Source organism: Callospermophilus lateralis, chromosome 2 (assembly GCF_048772815.1).
Source record: "Callospermophilus lateralis isolate mCalLat2 chromosome 2, mCalLat2.hap1, whole genome shotgun sequence".
Taxonomy (NCBI): Eukaryota; Metazoa; Chordata; class Mammalia; order Rodentia; family Sciuridae; genus Callospermophilus; species Callospermophilus lateralis.
In genome coordinates this window covers 169,622,076-169,642,793 of record NC_135306.1, presented here as the reverse complement: position 1 = coordinate 169,642,793, position 20,718 = coordinate 169,622,076, and positions in this window count along the sequence as shown.

Sequence of the window (20,718 nt, the reverse complement as noted above, 5' to 3'; positions counted from 1 at the left end):
CCCTGCACTGTGGTCCTTTGTTACTGGTTTCTTTCATTAGCCTAATGCCCTCAGGGCTCATCACCATTGGCAAACCTTTGGGGTGTTCCCATTCTTTGGCTATTATGAATAATGTTCCTGTGCACATTCCTAAACAGGTTTTTAATGTGAACACGGTTTCATTTCTCCTAATTATCAGGAGTGTAATTGCTGGATCATATGGTAACAATGTTTAACCTGTAAGGAGCTCCCAGACTTCTCCAAAGCATCTGAGGATCCAATTTCTCCATATTCTCACCTATACTTGTTGTAGTCATTCTGGTGGAAATGAAATGAAGTGCTATTTCATTGTGGTTTTGGTTTGCATTTGCCTGATGATTAATGATGTTAAACATCTTTTCATGCACTTGTATTGGCCATCGGTATATTGACCCTGGAGAAATGTGTATTCAAATATTTTGTCCAATTTTAGAATTGGTTTATCTTTTTGTTTTTGAGTTGTAAGTGTTCTTTTATTCTGTATTTCAAGATTATATATATATATGTATATATATATACATATATATATAATGATTTGCCAATTTCCTATTCTTGTGTGTGTTGCCTTTTAACTGTCTGGATGGTGTGTTTTGAAGCATAAAAGTTTTAAAATCTGACAAAGTTCTACTCGTTTGTCTTGTCACTTACACATTTGTTGTTATATGTAAGAAATTATTGCCAAATTAATGATTAGAAAAATCTGTTCCTTTCTTCTAAGAATTTTAGCTCAGATTTTTTTCACAAACAACAAGGAAACTAAGACCCAATTAAGGTAGAATTTGCTCCAAATTACATTGCTTTTAAGTGGAAGATAAGTGATGATTTAAAAAAAATATATTTTTGTACACTCTAAAAATCAATATAATTTCGGGACCAAAGAAGGTATCAAATCATATTTAAGAATCAGAATCTACTAGAATCAATCTTTTAAAAGCATTTTTATTAGTGCATTATAATTCCATGTGATAGTGGGATTCATAGTTACATATTCCTATGTGGACAGAATATAACAATACAATGTGGTCAGTTTCATCTTTACTACCTCTGCTTCCCCTCCCCCCAAGATAACCTTTAATACGAGGCTGATAATTATAAGAGCAGTTCCTATTTCTTGGGCAATTAGTCTGGGTCAGACCCTGTGCTGCTTTTACATGCATCCTCTTTCTAATTCTTGAAGCCACCTTGTCAATATTATTCTCCTTATTTTAAGATGAGAAATCAGGAGCTCAGAAAACTTAAGTAAAACATCCCAAATCTCACAATTAATAAGAGGCAAATGTAGGTTTCAATCCTGGGCTCTCACTCTCTTTGTAAGGTATTCTATTAGAAAAAAAGTAATGATTAGCATTAAAACCCCGATCAAGTTTATCTTCTGCCAATGAATGGACCCCAACTGCCACATCCGTTTCTTGTCATATCCATTGGTAATTTCTCTTGGTGGATTGTGTTGATTTGTGGTGGTCGGAATCCAGACACCACAAAGCATCTGGGTTGTAATGAAGTCCTGATTATTTTTCTTTAAATCTAATTTTCCACTTGGTTTGGCGAGGCCAGGGGGATGTCAAAGCTGTGGCAGGGGTCAGTCCTAGAAGGCGTTCGTCTCTATTTACATAATTCATGTGAACATTTCATGGGGGGAAATCTATCTTCATTGACATTCATCTTGGGCGCCCTACCTGGGATGGGAGGGAAGCAACCCAAGCCTAGCCTTCTGTGTTTGCCACACAGACATCTAGGTTTGCAGTTTCAATCAGGCATATTTATTTACATGTGGAAATTCCCAGTGGGAAGCTGAAGAACACAACTTAGGAGTAGTCCCCAAGTGGGAAATTGAACAGAACACTGAGCTCCTTTTATTTCCATTTAATTCACCATCGGTATCATTACCATTATTTTGTTAATCATTTCACTAGCAATGATGTAACTTGGGACCAAGGTAATTGCAGCCAAATGAGGAAGATGCTTATCTGCAGTTTTAGTTAGCAAAGACTTTCATTCACCTTTTTAAGGATGGGTATTAGTTCTTTTCCTTTATTCAGGGATCATGGAGCTTCTTTGAAATGCTGAAGATATTAAGAGCTTCCTGCAGCTTAATGAACTCCACTCAGGGTTGAAGAGAGGCTTTTGTAATTTTTAGCTCTCTGCTGCTTCCAACTGCATCACTCTGCACCACAAAGCAGTTCCTGAGATTCAAACAAGCCATGACTTTCCTGTGGTCCGGGCAATATGGAGCAAATAAGCCTTTGGGCTCAAAGTCCTGATTCTGTTCTTTATAGCTGCGTGACTTTGGGCAAGTTACTTGTGCTCTCTGAATCTCTAGTCCCTTAATTATCTAGAAAGTTAGTACTATCTATCTCATAGAGCCTTGAACAGTAAGTAAAGATGGGTGAAAGGCTCAGCATTGAGCCTTTTTGCCTGTAACAGGTGTTCAATAAGTGCCGTTTCTGTGAAACAGTGCTAGTGCAGAGGATTGTTCTTCTGTGTCTCAAGATTGTTTGGGAACCAAGTCCAAGGACAGTTAAGGGGAACTACTGACCAGAAGAGAGGCACTTTTTTGTAAGCAAAAATGACGACTGGGGAGTTTGTGTACTGTGAAATCCCAGCTATAGGATGTAGGAGGCTGAAGCAGAAGGCTTGCAAGTTTAAGTCCAGCTTGGTCAACCTATCAAGATCTTGTATCAAATAAAGGGTGGCGGTGCTGGGGATGTGGCTCAGTGGTGGACCAGCCCTAGGTTCAGTCCCCAGTGTCCACCCACCCCACCCTACCTCCCAAAAAACAAACAACAGCAGACTGTGGAGGAGCCACAGAAGTGTTCGTGCTGAGTCTGGGTCTCCACACTCTCCTTTAGACTCCAGGGATCATCTCTGGGACTAGGGATGCTGTGTGCTCTAGTGCAACCACCTCCACACCAGCTCCTGTGCCCCTCTCACCTCTGGTTACCCTCATCGTTTTCTCCTGTGTCTTTCCCCGGGGGCTGCTCCCCAGCCAGCATCACCCCCGCCCCAGCCCCCGCCCCTCACTTGGCGGCAGCACCCTGGTCCCCAGGTCGTGGGCTCCGGTTGTGTGGCATGCCTCTCTGCACGCCCCTGAAAAGCTGTCGCAGGTTGCCCCGTGCTTCTCCACACCCACAGATTGGTTTGCAACCACCTGGGCCTTATTTGATGAGGGATTTTTAATTGAAAATATCTCCCGCCACCAGACAGTTCCTTGGAGCCTGAGCCTAGGGCTCTTGCTTGGCACCGCACCGTCTCCTTCGAGGTGTTCAGCGACACTCCTTGAATGCTGAGTAAGGAAACCCCGGGTGGGGGAAGGAAGAGGGCGCTTTATGCCAATGGTGAACTTTCAGGCTTAGGCTCAGATTCTTGAGCAGTGGCAGGGAGGAGAAAGAATTAATATTAGCAGGCACAGCGTGCTTTCTGTCTGCAAGGATCTAGGCTGAGTGAGTCTTTTCCTGCATTCCCTATTCAGTCTTCTCCATAGTCCTATTGTTACTTTTCTCCCCACTGAAGCCTAAAAATGCCGTTCTCATGTAATAAATGGCAGAGCCAAGATTTGGACCTAGATACTCTGGCACCAGAAGACATGCTCATGGCCACCATACCCTGCTTCCCCACCATGTTCCCTCTCCCTAGACACACTTTTCACCTCCCACCTCCCCTTCCCACAACTCTTCCATACGTTTTGGCCCTCAGCTCTTCCTCAGAGAGACCTTCCCCGGTGCCCAGCCTCACAGATCCTGGTGGTCATTTCCTTCCTAATTGCAGGTATATCTTATCCATCTCTGGACCTTACATAGCAAACAGCACAAGGAGCATACTGTAGATGCTCAAAAACTATCAGTTAAACCAGGCACAATGGGGCACACCTACAATCTTTAGCAGCTTGGAAAGCTGAGGCAGGAAGATTGTGAGCTCAAGGCCAGCCTGGGCAATTTAGTGAGACTCTGTCTCAAAATGACATTAAAAAGAGCTTGGGAAGTAACTCAGTGGTTTACAGCTTGCCCAGCAAGTGTGAGACCCTGGTTCAATTTCTAGTACTGTCCACATATATATGTTAAATGGAATGCTTCAGTGTCTGAAGTTAGCTATTCGCCCATTTGGTAATATATTGTTTTATGTAAAGTATGCATAAGATTGACCCAGCTCTCCTACACCTAAGAATTTGCCCTAAGAAGATAATCATGCAAGTTCAAAATGATATTAATGCAAGGGCTATTGACAGTGGCAAAAAATCAGGAGCAATTTATGTTGATGGCAAAAAATTAGGAATAATGTATGTTGGTGGTCAATGGCAGACTAATGAAAGTATGCTGTCTCCACATAGTGGAGCCCAATGCAGCCAATAAAAAGAATAATATAAGGAGAGCTTCAGGAGATGACAGAGAACCTTATTCTTTTTAAATTGGAGGGTATAAAAAACTGAAAATTTGGCCTGAGGATGTAGGTCATAGATCACTTTCCAAGCATGTGTGAGGCCCTGGATTCAGTCCCTGAACACCACACACACACACACACACACACACACACACACACAAACTGAAAATCTAAGGGCTCACTTCGCTGCAGTTTATTGCCAACTTTTATATACATTAGCTTGTTCAATTCTCAATTCCACCACCCTTTCTATGAAACAGGATTGTTCTGTTCTACTCACTGTTTTATAGCTAAGGACACTGAAGAATAAGTGGCTTAGCCAGATTTCAACCTATAATTATCTCCAGAGTTTGTAACCTTTATCACTACATCAGGCTATTTCAGGGATCCTATTATGTAACATTGCATAAACAATGTGATAGAGACTGCCAGATATTCCTGCATATCTCTTCCTCCTTCTTTCATGGTAATAACAAGTTTCCACTAGGCACATGGCTTCCAGAACAAGGACTACATTTCCCAAGTCCCCTACAATTAGTTCAGGCCAATGGGATGTAAACAGAAGTGTCAAGTGGGAGTGTCTTTGAGAGCAAGCATTCCTTTGCGCCCCTCCCCCACTTTTGTCCCTTCCTCTCTCTACTATATGCAAATGCTGTCCTTTGGACTATAGGTGAAGGCCACAAGCAATACTCTAACAATACAGATGAGCCAGGTAGCTGATAACATGGAGAATTTGCCACCAGACTTCTATGTGAGAGAGAAATGAGCTTCTCTCATGGTTACGTCACCTTTATTCTGGTTATCTGCCACTGGTCTCTGAACATAACATAACACATTTGTGCAGGGCGACGCCTGTAAGTTCATGACCATGTTAATGTTGGCTGTTTCAGGATTGCAAGATTCGTAGTGAGTTTCTGCCATTTCTTCATGCTTCTCTGGTTACACAGGCAACTTCTTACAAAAGCAATAAATCAAAAGAAAAATATCGCAGTTCCCTCCTTCTTCTGGCCCACAGTTTCAGTTCCGTGGTCACGTTTTCACATGCTCTCAGCCTATGCATAGTACTGTGTGACTCTGGAAGGCTGCTCACCAGGCTTCTGTGGCTTGCCTAATGTCAAAGCTCTCGCTTGTATCTGCAAGACTGCACCACAGTGCCCTGTTCTGCTGCGAGGAAGGGGGAAGATTAGCTCCATGCCTTCTTCTTTCCTGACAGCAGGGAAACGAAAAGCAGAAAATCAAACCAGTTAGTCCCTCCTGGGAGAGGACAGGTGGAAACATACCTGTATTCCATTCATTTATTCAATGAATATTGATCAAGGGCCTTCATGTTCCAGACATGGTTCTGGGTAGGGAGATATAGCAGGAAGCAAAAGGAGTCTTTGTTGTCATGAAGCATATATTCTAGTGGATAACACTTAATAAGAACTTATTTAGTTTTATTTTTAAATAACATAATTTTACAAATATATAGGGTACTTGATGTTTTGATACATGTATACTATGTAACGATCAAGTCAGGGTAACTAGCATGTCTATCGCCTCTTATATTTATCATTTCTTTGTGGAAAAACATTCAAAATCTTATTGTCTAGCTATTTTTAAGTATATGTTACATTGTGATTAACTGTAGTCACCCTGCTATGCTAAAGAAGTCTGTATTCCTCCTGTCACATAGTATCCATCCACCAACTCCCTGCCCACTACCCTCTCTAGCCTCCGGCAACCGGCAACTGCTATTCTACTCTCTACTTTTATGAGGTCAACTTTTTTAGATCCCACCCACAGGTATGACCACCAAGCATGCCCTTGGATGCCTTGTGTGGATGAGCCCTTTTAAGCCAGTCTGTGCTGGGTGCCAGTCCATCAGTGATAGTTCCACTTCCCAGAAGAGTTCTATGTCTCACTGTCTTGATTGACATTTTCTGACTGCCTAAATGGGCCAGGCTATGAACTGAAAATTTAAAGACAGGTAAGGACAGACTGATCTCAAAATTCAGCCAGTTTGATGAGGGTGTCATTGCTATAAATGGTTATGACTTGGAAGGATAGAAGTTATGAGTTTTCATAGGGTGCCATTAGATTATCAAGGGAGCTTCCAACTAGTCTGGAGATAGGTGCATGGAAGGCTGTGGAGCCATAAGAGCTACATCCTGGAGAGTAAATAAAATGGCCAGATTATGACTCAGTCCCAGCAGAAATGGTTCTTTCTGAAGGACAGACATCAGCCTTAATAGTATTTATTCATGGACGATTTTTATCTCCCAAGTATGCCAAGGGCACAAGCTAAAGTCTAGATTAGAATGCAGATGTGTGTGGTAAGTGGATGTGCTAGGTTTCCTAATACTGAAAAGTGCCATTTGGCTGGAATGAGGGGCAACCATAGGGCTGGGGATGATAGACCAGGGCTGTGTTCCACTCTCGGTCCCTAGCCTGGTCCCACAGACTTGTGTCTGAGCCCTAGGTAGGACAGGCAGGGACCAGGGGAGCTGTTTTAATGAGGGACTGTGTGAGTCTTGGGGACAAAGCAGCCTGCTTCAGGGACCAAGTGACACTACAGGGCCGAGGGGGCCACGCCTCCCTCCTGTGTGCTCTGGCATTGCTGTGTGGCTTCCTGAGGGAGTGTTCCAGGAATGTAGCAGTGACCCAGGTCCACAGGGCTGCAGGGAGGGGGCACCTACCCTCATAGGGGCATAGACAAGAGCTGAAGGGATATGACAGCACCTTATGTGGCTTCTGATGGTGACCATTAGCAAGGGTTCCAGAGCAAAGAACGTATGGGAAGGTTCACGGAGACAGGTGAGCTGGCCCTAAGGATTCCCAGAAATATGGGGGATGAGGAGGGTGCTAGATTTGGATGCTGAGGCCAAGGCCCTGGGTTGAAGACAAGGACTGTGATCACTGAATTCCTCCTAATCCATGAACTCTGGTTTCAGGCTGGGTTCCCTGAAAGCTGAGCTTGAGATAAAAGTTTCCCTGGACGGTCAGACATGGTGGTGCACACCAGTAATCCTAATGATTTGGGAGGCTGAGGCAGGGGGATTGAAAATTCAAGGCCAGCCTGGGCAGCTTAGAGAAACTCTGTCTCAAAAGTATAAAAAAAAGGGCCAGGGTTATAGCTCAGTGGTAGAGCAACCCTGGGTTCAGTCCCCAATAACTAACACACACACACACACACACACACACACACACACACAGAGTTTGCATGGAGGTAGATAGGGATATTTGGGGATATGATCCTGGGGATCAGGAAGGAAGGACCAGGAGATATGAACATAGACTGAGAATTAATACAAGGGTGTGTCATCATGTTGGTCACTCCTTAATACATGGGAGTGCCTTGAGAGTCTAATGGCATAAGTCTCAGAACTGTCTGCCCAGCAATGACAAGGAGACACTTCCAGCAGGTTCTCAGGTGTCCTACCTAGGGTGTCAGAGAGAGCGTGGGACAAGTAGCAAAAGTTGTGAGGGGTGATCCAAAGAAAGGCCCTGACATGTGTGTGCTCAAAGCTGGCCGACATCTGGGGTGAACTGGTTGCTATAGTGTCTGGAGCACAAGGTGAGCTGGGAGGGTTTGGTGGGGTGGGGACAAGATGTGCCCAAAGCAGGTGCTTATAAGGTTGTTGGAAACTTAGAAAAGTTTTTCAGAAACAAGCAAGAGCAATGATATTTTGTTGTTCTTGCTTTTAATAAATAATAGTTCATAGTTTGAGATATAAATTACATGCTAAGTCCTTGTAGAGAAATCATTTCATTTACACTCACAATGCCCCTTTGTGGTATGTGTTATTGATGTCCGCAGTGCAGATGATCGGCACATTGCTTCATTAAGGTCATACAGTTCTAGGTAATGGAGTCACCCTGCCTCTGCATAAGGGATTGGATGGCGGCTGTCCTCTGAGGGAAGGATGAGAAACTCCCCAAACCCTTTCGTCCCCTGGCTTCAGTGCTAAGAGCAGCAGGCCTTTCTCCTGGTCAGAGGTGTCTGTCATGGTGGATGCATCAGGGAAGGATTTAGAATCATCTTCTTCAGAATGTGAAAACCTAGGCTCAAGGAATACTGCACATCACATTCCTCGACCTTGCCTCAGTTTCCCCGCCTGTAAACCAAAATGATTCGACTACAACATCTATATGATCATGTCTGGCTCTGCAACTCATCCATTTAAAATACAAGTCACAAAAATGGGTCCAGAATAGCTGAAGATGACAAAAAAAGACCCTCTTCAGCCCAGACACACAGGGCAAAGCCCTTCAAATGAAAGTGTTGGTGAATTTGAATATTTCTAAATTTGAAAACTCTCAAATGATAGAACACACCATTGATGAAGCTAAAATAAAACATCTGGGGAAAAGACTACACAGAGAACAAAGACTCGTCTGGATTATGCAATGGGCAGATGATGGCTAGTCAATTCTCAGCAAAGAAGATGCAGGTGGATGCTGAAAACACAGTGTGCTCAGGTTTATGAGTAATAAGGAAATGGAGATCAAAATATGAATGAAATACTATTTTTCACCCACTATATTGGTAATACGTAAATATTTGGTAATACTAACTATTGTCAAATGTATAAAGAAGCAGTAACCAGGTTGGTGGTAGGAGGGCAGATTAGCAGTATCTGTTCAAATGTAAAAGATGCCAGTGCCACGTCTTGGTGGCTCTCTTCCTCAGTATGTCCCTTGTATGAGCATTCACACATGCCTACAGGAAGGCACATATGAGAAAGAATAGTTAGCAATGTTTATTTTCACTAAAAAATAAAACAACAAACTAGGAAGGAAAAAGGAGCTTCAATATCTGTCAATAGGCTGTGTTCCTCTATATTATGCAATTGTATGCAAAAATTAAGAAGAATGTAGTGGAATTATATACCAGCATATAAAAATCTACAATATTTTCACCAATGTGTGAAAAATGAGGTAAACTGTAGAACAATATATAAAGTATGATACCATCACACAAAACAATAATGATCAACTGTTCTCATGGAAACTGTTAGAAGAGAGCCCGGGAACATCAACATCAAATTAGCAACATAAATTACTTCTGAGGAAAGGCACAGAGAATTAGTGTTGGGGAGGCTTAGCCTTGTCTGTGCTGTTTCAATTTGTTTAGAATAGCAATATATTCATGCATTCGTTGTGTAATCTTAAAAAATGGGTTTTTAAAGCATTAAAATGTCTTAGCAATTGATGGCTAGCAGTTTCCCCTTTTCCCAACCTCCAAGGAGCAGAATTCCTATGCCATATGTTGGAGGTTCATTCAAAACAAGCCCATTTTCCTCCTAACACGTTCCTCATCTAGCCCTGCATGCAGAAATGAAATGGTCTCTTCTGCACTGCTGCAGGCTTGGAGGCCAGGCACCCATCTTTCCCTTCAAAGATTCCATTAGCGTTGTTTTCAGAGCTTTGACATTTGTTCACCCAGAGCTAACTGCAGGGTGATTCTACAATTGCAGTGGTGTTCTTTGCTTTTTTCTTTTTCTTTTTTATTAAGGATTGAAAGGTTGAACATGCAATGTTAACATTCAACCTCGTGTAAAAACCTTGCAACCAAAAGACTTTGGAAATTGATTTTTGTGGCGAGCAACCTGGAAAACATTTGTTAGAAGTTGCTCACGTTTAGTTCCGTTAGTTGGCAAGAAGTACTGTGTTAATTTGGAGCAGTAGTTCTCAAAATGTGCCCCAAGCCCATCAGAACAGTTACAGCAGGGTCACCAAGAGAAACACCTCCTTGGGTCACCTCAGACTTACCAATGAGAATATTTGGAGTTGAGGTCCAGCAATCCGTATTTTAGCAAGTCCTTCTTATGATTCGGATGCATGCTTGAGTGGGAGAACCTCTAATTTACATGGCTAAATATAAATTGCCCCTCAAAGCTGAGCCACACATCTGCAAAGTAACAACCTGATACTTAACAGTGTTTAAGTTTCTATTCATCCTTCAACTCTCAGCTCATGACTTTCTCAGTGAATGCTTTCCTGCTATTTCTATAACCTTACATACTTTTTTTTTTTTTGCATTTATCACAGGTGTATTTTCCACCTACTTGTGTGATCATTTGACTAAGATCCTCACTACCACCACACTGTAATCTGCTTGACTACACCACAGTGCCAGCCACATAGGTGGTAAATATTTCTGAAGGAAGAAATGAATGAACAAATCCTTCATAGGGTTCTCTCCCCCAACTTCAACACAGTTCTGATGACTCATTAATGAAGCATTTTTCATGAGGTTCATCATTATTTTTCCAAATTGTAAACCTTGGTCATTCCTTGTCATTCCATGGTGACCTTTTGAACTTGTCACATTTATTCATCTCCAGATACCAGCTGTCAACAAGGTCTGTGGCTTCTTCAACAGGAATGTCTCTTCTGCCTGATGGGGCATTCCCACCGAGGCCTCTCACCGAGATTCCAATCAGGGTCCTCAGGTCAGGCCCAATGCCCGACTGCAATCTCTCCCCCACCCTTGATCGATCTCCTCATCACGTTCACTAGTTCGTAGGTTGCATTAGTATCTGATGAGCATTTTATAGTTTCCAAAGAGCATTTATATTAAAATATTAGTAACCATTAATTAATGGCTTACTTGCCAAGCCCTGAAGTGATTCTCACAACTATGAAGGAGGTACTTACTCTTCCATGTTTTCATGGAAGCACCAAGACAGGGTTAGGTTGGTCTGAATAACTGGTACACAATTACTCAGCTACTGAGGGCAGAGGTAGGACATGACCTCTGGTTCTGGCTGACTCTGTGACATATCCTCTTTGCTATAATGTCTTCCACCTAACCTTCATCTCCAGCCCTTCACCTTGTAAGAGGTCAAGTATTTGGCTTCCATATTTGGTGTCTCCTTGTCACTCCTCCATGTCATTCCTTGTCCTCAAAGCCATGCAATGAGGATAAATGTGTATATTAGCAAGGAGACAGGCTCTGGGGTCAGAGGGTTCGAATCCAGGCTATGTGATCTCTAGCAAATTATTTAACCTCTCTGAACCTGTTTCTTTTTTTGTAAAATAAGGATGGTTAAAATTATGGCTGCATAAGGTCACTATGAAGACCACCCGAGATAGTGACCTTAGCAGAGCACTCACAGTAAGCACTAGTCAGTGTTGACCATTGTTACATCTGCTTCCTTGTACATCAGACCTGAACTCTATCTAGCACCTTTCAAGGCTGCCTACTATCTAGGATCCTCTTGTCCTCTCGAGTTACATTATTCTTTATCTAGAAAGACTAATCTGCTTTCTCAGTATATATCATAATCATTGCCTTTGCCATATTTGCAATTATAAAATGGATAGATGCTCTTTGAATGAATAAAATCAAACAATATATAAGAATATAGCAAAAACAATATTTCCTGATCCTCATTTCTTATTTTCAGAAAAAATTGCAATACTTCTTTCTTATATCTGTGTGTATGTTTATATTGTAATTATACCTAGATTGGGTGTGTTATGAAACCTGACTTTTAAGCATAGGTTATATCATTTATAACAGCACTTAGTATGGTGTTACATATATTCTATTGATGGGTTGTATGATTTACTACTACATAACAAATCACTCCCAAACTCAGTGGCTTAAAACAAATTTAAAAAAAATATTTGAGAAAACTCACAGACTGTATTTATATCTTATGTCTCATGTATACAAGTTGACCTAGCTTAGGTGACCCAGTCCCGCCTCAGCTGGGCGGTTCTGCTTACCGCTGCTGTCTGGCTTATGCTTCTTTCTCTCTCCCCCACTCCTCCTCAGCTGTCATGAGGCGAGCAGTTTTTCTCCACCATGTCCTTCTGCTATGATGCTTCTGCCTTGAACCAGCAGACCATGGACTGAAGCCTTTGAAACTGTGAGCCGAGGGAAATCTTTCAAGTTGCTTATGTATTTGGTCAGTGCCACAAAAAGCTAACACTGTGGGATTGGCTTTTTTTTTTTTTTTCCGGACTTTTTTTCCCTTTACTTTTTATTACACAAGTAATAGCTAACAATACACCCATTTCTTTATTTTTTTAAGGTGGGGTCTTGCTAGGTTACCCAGCCTCATCTCCATTGCCTGAGCTCAGAACTCTTCCCTGGGCCCTCCTCCCTCAACCTCCCACTTAGCTTGGCAACAACAGTACACCTTTGTTGTTGAAAAACAAACAAACAAATGCTCAAAAAAGGGCTGGGGATGTAGCACACTTGCCTAGTGTGTGTGAGGCCATATTCAATCTCAGGCACCTAAAAAAAACAAAAAAACAAAACCCTCAAGGAAATGGGAAGAACTCTTCATACTAAAATCCATGGGATGCAGTGACAGATGTATTCAGGTAGTGCATAAATATAATCTTGGCTGCTTACAAGGCGGATTACAAGTTCAAGGTCAGCCTAGGTAACTTAGAAAGACCCTGTCTCAAAAAATAGAAATAAAAAGGGCTGGGAATGTAGCCCAGCAGTATAGGGCTTGCTTAGCATGCACAAGGCCTTGGGTTAAATCCCTAGTACAGTACCGTGTGTATGTGTGTGTGTGTGTGTGTGTGTGTGTGTGTGTGTGTGTGCGTTTCTATTCATATTTCTTTTTGTTAATGGTCTCTTCATGCCTTGTGCCAAACTTACCCTTCCTTCAAATAAAGTCAGACTTTCACAGAAGTAGAACGAAGTCACAGCCAGCTTGTCTCACCCCAGCTCTTGTGGAACTCTGTGTGCTATGGCCTCTCCACCACTCCCTCTCCTAAGGCAGAATGCAGTTAAGTAGGTTGGCCAGAAGGCAGGCATTGGAGGGCTTTGTGCCCTTCATTTTGCTGGGAAAAAGCCATGGATAGGAGGTGGTTAGGGAAGGTCAGAACCTGGACCAGTCTTCTGTGAAGGGTGATTATACCAGCTTCCAATTATGCTGACTCAGAAGGCAGAGGCCTACCATAGAACCACTGCTATTCTGGATGCCAAGACAAAAGTCCTCTATGACACCTAAGTGGTTTCTATTTAAAGAGACTTTATTTAAATGTATGCACATCCAAAATCACAGTCCCCATCAGCAGGCTCTGGAAAGAAAATAGCAAATTCAGAATCCTTCTAAGTGTTAGAGAAATATGTTGAAGGAGTATCAAGAACCCCTTCCTTTCCACCCTTTCTCCTTGGTACAGCTTGAGAAACCTGAGAGTCTGGAGATTAGGACTGAGGCTCAGTGGTATAAGGACCACAAGAACATAGCTTATCCTCACATAGCACTTTCTAGGTGCCTTGAATTGCTTTCAGCACTTTACACACATGTGGGCTCATGTAGTCCTTGCAATACCCATATGAAAAAAAAATACGAGAGGAGAGATCACCCTCATCATAAACAGATTCAGGCACAGTGGCACACAGCTATAATCCCAGCAGCTTGGGAGGCTGAGGCAGGAGGATCTCCGAGTTCAAATTATTTCTATTTTGTAGCTTAGAGGAAACTGAGACCGGAAAGGACCCACAGCTAGTAAACAGTGGGGTCAGGATTCAAATTCAGGTGGTCTGACTCCAGAGTCAGTGCTTTTATTCACTTTACTAGAATTTCCCCAAATGCACAGCATTTCCCAAATTGAATCACCTCCCATCCCCCCCAAAAACCCCTCCCCAATGCCCGCCCTCATAACTGGGGATAGAACCTAGGAATTCATGTATGCTAGGCAAGCACTCTGCCCCTGTGCTACACCCCAGCTCACCCTGCCTCCAACTTTTTAAATTTTATTTTTGAGACAGAGTCTCACTAAGTGGATGAGGCTGACCTTGAACTTGCAATGCTCCTGCCTCAGCCTATGGAGTATTTGGGATTATAGGTATGGGACACTATGCCTCCAACTGGACTCAAAGGACACTGATTCTACAGGATGCTGAATGCTACTATTTCATGACAAAGGAAACAATGTTTGAGATTAAGGGTCTTCACTTTAGCCTTTCTTAGGTAAGGCCTAACATATGCCAATCAAAATGGTGGACTTTAAAAGAGCATGTTAACAATGCAGCATTTTCTAAACATATTTGACTCTTTAAAATCAGGCCAGGTATGGTGGTGCACTCTTAAAATTCTAGCCACTCAGGAGGCTGAGGCAAGAGGATTGCAAATTTGAGGCCAGCCTCAGCAATTTAGGGAGACCCTGTCTCAAAATAAAAAAAATAAAAAGGGCTAGGAGAGTAGCTCAGTGGTAAAGTGCCCCTGGGTTCAATCCCAAGTACTATATGTAAGTATATAAATAAAATTCAAAGTTAAACTTCATTTCAGAAAAGGTTTGCAAGAACTATTTTTCCAAAGAACATTGATGTAAAGAGTTGCATGGTCAGGCACATAGGCCTGTAGAGCTGCCTTACCCTAAGAATTTTGGAAAGCTAATTGTTAAACCTCAGCCATTATTGAAATTTTAATTTTATGAATTTACAATGAAATAATGATTACTAAATGAATGAATGAATTAAAGGAATGAACAAAATTTACTACTTCCTAATTATTTTAGTATACTATAACCTATGGCCTTGGGGTTATTTATGAGAGGGTGGTTGAAATGTTAGTGTGTTCCTAAACATTTCTTCACTAATACCATGTGGATAGCTTGAAGTCAGACAAGGACAGAATATTTTCACCGCTGAACTGGCAAAGGTACCCAATAAGGGCTCATTTGAGGGGAGGGAAGTTTTGAGACAACTGGATCTTAAGCATTTACCAGCACACGACTGAACACACAGATGCGATTTTGGGGAAATGACTTGGCTTTGAACTTTGTTCTTCCATTTCATAAGATTCTTGGAAGGGCTACATGAATCACTATAGATCCCCAAAGCTACTCAACAGCCACAGCATCAGAACCTCCATTGCTGGTGCCCGGGACCTGTCCTTTACATAGAATCCCCAGGACATATTGCGGATGAAGGGAAAATCTGGGCTTGGAAACAAATATCAAAGCCAACAGAGAAAGGAATAAAGAGGTTTCTGGGCTAATCTGTAAAGAGTTATCCTTTTCTTCCAACTTGGTATAAGCAGCAAGCACAAAAATCAAGATTCCCCTTTCTAAAGAAGGACTTGTTACAGGGCTGAGGCAGAGAAAGGGCCCCTATCCCTCAGAGCTACTTTGTATCTATAATCCTCTACAAGTGAAGAAGATGGGACCATTTCTCTAGGCGTCCAAAGGACTTGAAAATAATTCAGTAACAAAAACCCATTTTGCAATACTCTTTAGCAGAGCTCTTGTTTGGATCTTTTGTATCCAAATCTCCTCAGCAAGGATGAAACACCTGGACAGTGGCTGTAAGCCTCTTGCCCATCATTCTTGCCCCTACAAGGTCAACAGCAAAAGCTGATATACTGTATCAGACCCTGTGTCCCACCAGTAAGACCCCACTCCACCTTTCTGCAATCTCAACTCAACTACCAGGTAGGTCAGATCTGAACTAGTTTTGTTCAATTTAAACTGCTTCTGTTTTGTTCCCTAGGCAATACATATGCTTGTTATAAAATAAAAGAATACTAGAAAAGAGATCATCATCATAAAAAGATTCCCTAGCTGGGTGCATTGGCACATGCCTATAATCCTCAGTGGCTTGGGTGGCTGAAGCAGGAGGATCTCCGGTTCAAAGCCAGCCTCAGCAAAAGCAAGGCAGTAATTCAGGGAGACTATGTCTTTAAAAAAAAAAAAATACAAAATAGGGCTAAGGATGTGGCTCAGTGGTTGAGTGTCCCTGAGTTCAATCCTTGATACCAAAAAAACAAAACAAACTAATAAACACCTTCCCTATTTTTCAATCCTCTTCAACCCTGCTCCTCTACCAGAACCAGCCTCTTTTAATTTGTTAAACTACTCTACTTAAACTTTTTTCCTGTGGTCATTTTTACACCCCTAAGTAATGTATTCATCTCTCTCTTTTAAAAATCTATCTATTTTAGACATTATCCATGATCACTTTTCTCTACAATGGAAGAGGGTTTAGTTTACTTATATTACCCCAACATTCCTGTATGCCTTACTATTCATATTTCTGTAACTGGTTTCTCTAATTCTTCTTGAGGGGGTGCATGCACTAAGCCACATCCCTAGCCCTTTTTTATTTTTCATTTTAAGACAGGTTCTCACCAAGTTGTTTAGGGCTTTGCTAAACTGCTGAGGCTGGACTTGAATGTGTGATCCTCCTGCCTCCGCCTCCTGAGCCACTGGGATTACAGGTGTGTGCCACTATGCCTGGCTCTAATTTAAAAAAAAAAAAAAATTGTGTACTTTGTTAGTTTAGTTCAGCAACACTCGATTATGTTTCAAGTTCTACTTCCTAAGAAAACTTTCAGAGCTTCCTACTCTTTCCTCCAGTTTTCTTCACCCTGCAAACCGACCCACCTGATTTCTTCTGTCTTTCCACATTTCAAAGGCTAAATGAACTTCTGTGAGATGCAGTCTGCCCACTGTGGCTCAATTTTTGAGATTAAATGGCTACTGTGATCTCCTGGCTCAGCGTATTCAAGATGTCATCAAACGCCGATAACACAAAACGGTAGGAAACTGAGAGCAGAATTTTGAATTCCCTCGCTGTGGTTATGCCTTTGTCTATTTGAGGAAGAGATAGAATCCTCACCCCCTCCCACCCCTGGATCACAGGAGTTGTCTCATTAAACCAAATGTCATAGAACAGGGAGAGGCGCCAGGGCCAGCGAAGGTGTAAGGGGAAGAAATCCTATTAGGGTTCCCAGCAGGAGGCTCATGAGAGACATCCCCACTAATGACAGACAGGCTTGGCACTCCATTCACGGTAATGTGGCCTTGGCTCTATTTCTAATCAGGGGGGACCTGTGCTGTTGGTTTTCAGACAAAATGTTCCAGAAGTTACACAAAATGTACTTTTTTTTTCTTTTCCCAAAACCCTGCAGAACAGAAATGGGGAGAAAACCACCTAAAAATCCTCACCCTTTGTCCTTGCTGTGGGTATTGCTATAAAATTTGGTCAATATAAAAAATTATCTGATCAAAACAAGATTTCTTATTAGCTGAACTATTTCTAGTTATTAGCATTATCAGTTTATGTAGTGTTGTGTTGAAGAGATGTTTTGAGTTATTCAGAACTTTTCCCTTGTTTCCTTACCTATTCATGTACAAGCAAAGAAAATAATATTAAATGTTTTAATTACACATTGTTTGACCTTGAGCCAGGTGCCTTGGCAAACGCCTGGAAGCCTGAGGAAACCTGAGGTGAAGGATCCATGGAGTCTAGGAGTTCAACATCGGCCCAGACAACATAGGGCATTCCCATCTCAAAAAAAAAAAAAAAATTATCTTTTTATAATTTTTATTTTTTGGGGTGCTGGAAATGAAACCCCAGCAAGTGCTCTACCACTGAGCTACACTTCCCACCCTCTTTACTAATCTTCCCCAGGAAACTTTAGTTATATGTGCAAGTAGTTTTCAGACACTTACCTGTACAACAGTGTTACAGAGCTGGGGTCTTCTGAGAAACTGAGGCAGCAGGAGACCCCCGCCCCCCTCTTCAAACCCTGATTCTAGTGATCAAGTCAGAAAGATTTCAGACCATGTCCTCGGAGTAACAAGAATGACTTATTGAAGGGATAGGGAAAGGGAAAGGGGACACTCTCAAGGGTGAGAGGGGGTCCTCTCAGAGAGGAGAGGGACAGCATCCTGCTCTCCAGTTTTACTGGGGGTCTCAGGGAAGTTTCCAGAGAGTCCCACCCAGGTCCACCTCTTGACTTTTGACTGGCAACAGGATGACATCAGACTTTCAAGTCCCCAGTGCCATGACAACTCTATGTCACCTTGGCCCATGATGTAGCAGAGCAGTTCTACTTGGATTCCTCATCATTTTTACAGAATCTGGTCTGTGAGTCACAAAAGTCTCTCTCTTCAAGGTAACTTGGGTTCCTTTTATGAAGGCTGTTTCCTGCCAGCATTTCCTTGCAGATAACAGGCAGCTTGCTGAGGAATGTGACATATCCTGTCCACTTAGGCCAGGAAGGGATGCAAGGAAATTGCTTTTTGGAAAAGAAAGCATGTGGGGTTCAGCACAGTGGGACCATTTTATAGAATTATTCTCTTAACCTTGTGTTCCCACCACCCTCATCTGTCTGTCTTCCAAGAACAGGATCAGCCACTGACAATTCTAAATTATGCACATTATCTACATTTTGAAAATGATCAGCCTGTGAGTTGATTCCCAAGTATTCAAATGTCCACAAAATGACCCTCCTTATGCAAGCTCAGAGTTTGTGAGCTCAGACCATTTGATGGCCTAAGGTTCTGAAATTTTAAAACACCACAGTGGTTGGGAAACAAACAAACAAACAAATATTTAAATGTATTCTAATGATGTGCAAGAACTTTCCTAATCCAGAAAAGCTTTAACAACTTTATAGATGATAAAATAAGTATTTGTCATCCTGGCACTATGTATATTAGTGGAGAGAGAAAGAAAATAAAAAACATATATTGGTAAAATATATTAGATGGCAATAAGTGCTTGAGGAAAATGAAGCGGGGAGGCAATTAGGAGTTTGTGAGATGGGTTGTGCAACGTTAAATTGATCATTGACAAGAAACCAGATCCTGTTGGTGGTGGCACACACCTGTAATCCCAGTGGCTAGGGAGGCAGGTCCAGGCCAGTCTTAACAACTTAATGAGACCTGTCTCAAGATAAAAAATAAAACAGGCTGGGGACGTGGCTCAATGGTTAAGTGCCCCTGGGTTCAATCCCTGGTGCCAAAACAAAACAAAACTAGCTTCTGAGTGGATGGCTATTTGTGGGAAAGAGCCTTTAGGCAGAAGGAATAGCCTCAAACAGAAGTGTGCTTGTCACTTATGTGGAAGGAGAAGAAGGAGAAGCTAGTGAGGCCGGGGGGGAGTGTGTGGGTGTAGTGGGTCATGGTTTGGGGAAGTTAGTAATGGCAGGGAGCTCCTGTAGGGCTTTGTAGGCGAACCTCAGGACTCAAGCTTTCATTCTGAGCGAGATGAGAAGCCTATGCAAGTGTCTGAGTAAAGGAACAACAGGCTGATTTCTATCTTAAGAGGATGACTTTGGTGTATTGAGACAAGAAAGGGGTATGATGGGGTAGGTGGGAAGCAGAAAGACCAAATAGGGTCTTATAATAACTAGGTCAGTGGTCCTCAAATAATTTTCATTTCAGGACCCTTTTTATTCTTCAAAATTGAGGACCCCAAAGAGTTTTTCTTAAGTGAGTTTCATTTATTAATATTTACTATATTAGAAATTAAACAGAAAATGTGTTTATTAATGCATTAAAATAAGCCCTTCATATTAACAGAAATAACATTTTTTATGAAAATAACTATTTTTTCAAAACAAAAATATTTGCTGAGAAGAATAGCAGTGTTCAGCATTTTTAGAAATCTCTCTTTTCATAGAACGCAGCTAGAGTCTCACAGCTGCTTCTCCAGCCAGTCAGTGAAGAATAACTGTTTCTATTGAGTATCAAAGAATATATGACCTCACACAGAGCATCTTCTTCAATATTAAGCCAAAACGTGACAGACATCACTTTCTTCAAGGTCAACTGTATGGACTCTTCAAGCACATTAATAAGCTTTTTCATTGTAACACTAAAATATAGTGATTTAGCAGGGCACAGAAGCATATACCCATATAATCCTAGCCACTGGGGAGGCTGAGGCAGGAGAATTGCAAACTCAAGGCCAGCCTAAGTTAGAAAGACTCTGCCTCAAAATAAAAAAATAAAAAGGGCTGAGGATATAGCTCAGTGTAGAGTGCCCCTGGCTTCACTCTCTAGTAAACATAAATAAATTAAAATAATAAATAAAATAAAATCCACTGGCTTATCATGCCCTTGAATGGATATTTATAACATTCATTTGGGCAAAAAAATATTAGTTCATGAAGTTATTCAGATTTTCTGGATATTGACATATTTTACTACACAGTATTTAACAACTCACATTTGTTATTATTACTAGTAATCTCAAAGTCCTTAAAAATTGGGAAACCCTCAGGCTCACAGTCATGGATATGTGTGTCCAAAAGTCAAATTTTAACTTGAAAGCTAACAAGTAACTTCCAGTTATTTTACTTGAAGTGATAAGCTCACTTTTTTCCATTACAGGAAAATATCTGCCATGGTTTGTCTCTTTCTTTCTTCCTTTCTTTCTTTCTCTTCCTTCCTTCCTTTCTTTCTTAGTCATTCTATTAAGTGAAAATGATGTTCCATAAAAATGTATTTAGTTCAGCTCTCAATTCAATTGTCCCAGAGAAAGATATTATTTCAGTATGCAGCAAAAATGCTTTGTTGGCATCATATAGAATATCAGAAAGACATAAACTTAATGATCGAGATTTAATAAAATTT